Source organism: Branchiostoma floridae, chromosome 1 (assembly GCF_000003815.2).
Source record: "Branchiostoma floridae strain S238N-H82 chromosome 1, Bfl_VNyyK, whole genome shotgun sequence".
NCBI classification, from domain to species: domain Eukaryota; kingdom Metazoa; phylum Chordata; class Leptocardii; order Amphioxiformes; family Branchiostomatidae; genus Branchiostoma; species Branchiostoma floridae.
In genome coordinates, this window is record NC_049979.1 from 9,438,828 (window position 1) to 9,444,086 (window position 5,259).

Below are 5,259 nucleotides of genomic sequence, written 5' to 3' on the forward strand. Positions count from 1 at the left end.
GCCTTTTGACTGGTTTGATATGATACATTAATTGTACGAGACTTCAATTAAGTTTTCCCTATGCTCTATTGTAATACTCTTGGCACAAATACTTTTTTTTCACGGATTCACACATTGGAAAATAGAATGTGTCAATTGTCAAAACCTGCAGTTCCATTGAAAGCTTATGCTGCTGAAAGGGCTACGGTAGGTTAATCATGAGATACAATTTTGGCTAACACTATCAGTTTCTACTATTATTAATGCTTTAGGCCACAACAAATAAATTTGGCTCTCATATTTGGAAACACAGTCAAGTCTGTACCTTGCTTGGCACACAAAGTTTTCTGGGTTGAATGTACATATAGCCAGGGACAAGTTTTCCTCTTAGCTCTCTGTTTTCATCTTGCAGAAAATTTGTTAAGAAACGCCCAGGGACTAAGAACAGATAAATAGGTGTGGCCTTATCAGACGTGAATTTTTTACCATACTTTTCTATCAAATGCTGAACCTTTCAATCTTTGATAATGTATTAGATTCTCAGCTGTGCCAGTTGACAAGAAACAACTCCAACAAAGTGCTTGGGAATATCTGAATCAATCATTTATTAAAATGCAACAAATTAACTTGCAAATATCCAATCCACTAAACTGAAAGATACACAAGGATATGGCTCTTGAAATAAAGGTTCCTGTCTTCAATACTTACAACACAAGGGAAGGTATCAACACTAGGTTCTGTGCAACCCCTCCCCATCATTGCAACATTGGTGTGAGACTGCTGCAGTGCTGCGGCAGACTCGAAGAATCCCCATTTTAAGTTAACATCCACTTGCCACTATTAAATCTCAGTCAAGTGGGATATGTACCATACCATTCCAGATCCATACATTATGCTACTGTAGCACAGGAGGGGAAAACCTAGTTGTGAGAATTTTCTGTGAAATACTGGCTCCTTTTGAACAGTAACACGTCTGTAGTCTGTACAAAATAACATATTTCTCCTGGTCAACCCTGTTCTGACCACAAGTGACTGTTTTCTTGCAGCCTACCCAGAGAAAAGAATTAATGGTAATATCTCTATTCTTTTAAAAGTTCATGTACTATAATATCACTTACATACACAAATGTCCAATGAAAAGAACTGAAATAAGAAAAGTTGTCTTCAAGGAATGTAAACTCTGCTGTCTAACGTCTGTGGAACTACTTCATACAAATGAGACAATACTCTGCAAAACAAATATTGCCATTGATATACACAATCCCTGGAAGTTTTGTCTTACCATGAAATTGAATGTGCTATACTTCAAGGAATACAAGACAGGCGCCAGTATACAATTGAAAAGCAGAGTAAACCTCTTTTATGTGGAGAACATTTTTCTTTCACACTTGTCCCTTTACAGAAATCTTATTACACTGTAAAAGAACCAAGTCAGGCATCTATCTTGTGGAGAGCAGGAATCACTTGTCATCGCCGACTGTTGGAGGCGCCGAGTCCGTGTTTGCTGCGACGAGAAGCAGGTTGGTCTCTATCAGCTTCACCATCAGATCCACTGCATCCTGAGCCTTGCCCGCGCCCGTTCTCTGCCCTGACCGCTGGCTGACCGGCTTGGCTTTGGGGGAGACGTCCGAGTCGCTTCCCGACTCGGAGGTCCCGCTGCTGAGCTGCGGTGACGTCTGGTCTGCGGCAGCCGAAGTGGACGGTTGCGGCGAGTGCGCACGCTTGGCTGCTGCTTTGGTCGGTTCCTTGTTAGGTTTTTGCTGCTTGGTGTCCTCTGACTTTGTGCTCATTCTCATCTTCTTTACAGGTGTTTCATCACTCTCACCTGGAATAATGCACAAGTATGGTTAAAAAAAGTATGGTTCTTTTACATTTATCACTATTATTGGGTGGGCTGACCACTCTCTTCACAGCCAGGGGCTGAATTGCGAGGAGCTTACAATAGGTGGGGTTAGGGTCTGTAATGGTAGCCTGTACACAGAGCCTACTGACCTCCATACAAAAGTAATTTTCTCATGAATAAATAAAGGTTCAAACAATGGTGCGACCAATGTAGTACGGCCAAAGGATTGTAGGTTACCAAAATAGCTGTCTCAGGCTAGCATCAGGAATTATCTTAAGACTTAATGCATGAAGATACTTGTTGGTAAGATACTACTTTTTGCACAGCTTCAAATTCGATTATCAGTTTGATAGACAACATAGATGACTTCAAGCATTAAATAAAGTACATTGTACAAAAGAGGTCCCTTCTTACCGTCAGTACTTGAGTCTTGTGTGGTTTCCTTCCCTTCACCTTTACTTGTCCCCTTCTTAGAAGCCGACAGCTTCTCCTCCTTGTCCTTTTCTTGGCACTCCTTGTCTTTGTCGTCCTCCTCCTTGTCCCCCCCGCCCTCCCCTGCCACCCCGTCCCGTAGCTGCTGGTAGCGCTTGCCCGTTGCCAGGATGTGCTGCAGACTGGGGAGCAGCATGGGGCTGAGGGGGGTCTGACCCAGCACCCCCAGCAGGAGGGACAGCTCACGCAGGTCCTGCAAGGTAAAAGACAATTTCGCCTTTATCTTTTAAGGTGTTAGTTGATGGACGGGACTGGAAAGAGGAAGGTGATGGAGACATGTGCAACACAGCATTAGAGTATGACATACATTATATATTGAGGTATCAAACCACACCAATTCTTGGTTCTCACAATTTCTTTAGAAAATAATGGGTAGATGGGTGGAATGAAATGGATAGTATTAAAAAAAGACAAAGGCATACTGTGATACACTCAAATGCCACCACAGGAGCCACACAGTCAACATAAGAAACCGGTTACTGTTTCAAACAATGATTCTTCAATCAACGTAAAGTGTTTTGATAAATGTAATAACAAGACCTTCCTTCCACTATTGCTGCCAAAATGTGAACATTTTTGGCTTGATTTCAAGATAAATGTCATCTTTTCATCACTTTATCAGATTAGAAAAACTGAAGTGGCAAACTTGAACCCTTAGAAGGCTGCCAATTTCCAGAAATTTAGACAATGAAGTACATCAGATACAAGTAATACTATGTCCTAATATATCCTAAACTATCGAAGTGTTGTTCGTGTACATGCTTTATACATTTGGCTCTGGTCTAAACATACATAAGTACATATGGAAGGCTGACTTAAAACATTATGCACAGAATACTGAAAAGCTCCTCCCAATCTGCAATGCACTGATTGTTGGAGATTAATGAGTCTTACCCCATTGAGGCTGCGGGAGGTTTTGAGCAGCTCCTCTGGTGTGGCAGTGTCAATACTGGTCTTCTCTGCAACAATAGCCGTGACTACGTTATCCAGCAGGGACTGCCTCACCACCTGCTGGCTGCACACGCCTTCCGAGTGGATCTACAGAGAGGGAACAGGTTTGTTGTTTAACCCTTTCTACCAGACAACTTGGTGGGGTTTACTGTGACGAGAAGTCCAGGAAGACCAGAGGTGTGCCAATGGAGTGTGCAATCTCCTGAGCCCTGCAATTAACTCTATCCCACTCCACAAGAACTCCAATGCTTGTATGTCTGGCATTTATAGGTGAGGCCAACCTGCCCCAATAAAGTATAAGATAACGTTGCTGCAGAGATTTGGTTCTATGCCAAACAATGAACAATCTCAAATGATCATAACATTCAAAATCCCTACAACTGAACATAACACTCAAAACTACTGCAACTGAAGATAAGATCAAATATCCCATCTACATCCTCTCCACACCCGTACCAAAAGTTAACTACAATACATACAGGAAAACACAGACATGGAAACAAAGCCTTACCCTTGGGAAGAAGATGGCAAAGAAGGAGAAGATGGTGTTGTTGTTAAGGCAGACCCGCTCCTCCATCAGGATTGCGTCCACATAGTCAGCAAATGCTGGGGACGACATCAGCCTCTTGATGTAGGTCTTGTCTATGTGCTGTGGAATTAAAGAAACATTTTTTCTTTGAACCAGACATACTCATTCACTCACTACTGGTAACTGGTTTAAAAGTCTCAAGCATTTTATTGAAAACTAGCAGTGGGTAACAATAACCGTAAGTAACAACTTTTTGATATAAATCAAACATCTACAACCTTGCCTAACTGGCCTGGGCCTGGCCATACATGGAACATTAACATTATGTGAATGTAGTGAGACTGAGAGCTGGTAAAGCATGCAGATTCACACAGTACAGATAATGTACAAAACAGATGCTCCAAGTTTCACACTTCATGGCCCATTGACAGGGTTTGTACATGACATGGCTAATTAGGGGTGTAGCGATTGTAAGTTACCTGTGAGTTGTAGATGTCCAGCCATAACTGAGGGAAGAAGGTGTAATGGAGAGGGACTCCTTCATAGGCCACCAAAGCACCTGGAAGTAGAGTGGACATGTTATCAGCTTAAAGAGCAAGACAGCCTAAAACACAACACAAGTGGTGAAATTAGCTTTTGCTTGTTTCATGATATCTCATACACTTGTAAAAGGGTTGATGTGAGTACAGAAGTACTCCAAGTCGAGCATAGGATTGCTAAAATTCATACCATACGTGACCATTTATCTGTGGTTTGGAGTGTATCTTAGAGCCACACCCTCACTGATACAAGCAAATATAGTATCTGGTGGTTGTCAGACACCAGGCTTCAGCTTAGCAGCTCAACTCTCAGTTTTACTGGACAAGACAGTGGTTCTACACTTAAACGTCTGTCTCTCTCTTAATCTCACAATGTCTCGGAGACACTTACTGAGGTTGATGAAGGCATCAGGCATGAGGTCATGGTTTGCTGCCACCCGGCACAGGATGTCGATGAACTTGTGATACGGGTAGAAGAACTCATCCATGGCCCTGTCATAGTTCTCATCTTCACCCTGAGATACAACAAACATTCTTACATTAAACACAGTCAAGACAATGAGAAAGCTGCAATTAGGACACTGTATCATGTACTTCATACTATACTTTGTGTGTCTGGGATTGCTTGGAAACGAGTCTAGCTTGACTGAAGGGGCTGTCCAATCTGCTTACAATTTCAATGAACAAATAAACAAGCAATATTTTAAAACTGCATGGTGTGTCTCAGAAAACATTACATCCTGTCATTCTTAAAACTTTCTCAATTACTTGATAAGACAGAATTATCCATTTTTCGTAGGGCAATGTTTTCCTTCAGAAAGCAGCATAGCTGACTATGTGTACAAAGTAGAATATCATGTGGTAACCTACCCTGTGTGCCTCGGCCTGGTTTGGATGGAGGAACATCTGCATGTCAGGGCGGGGAG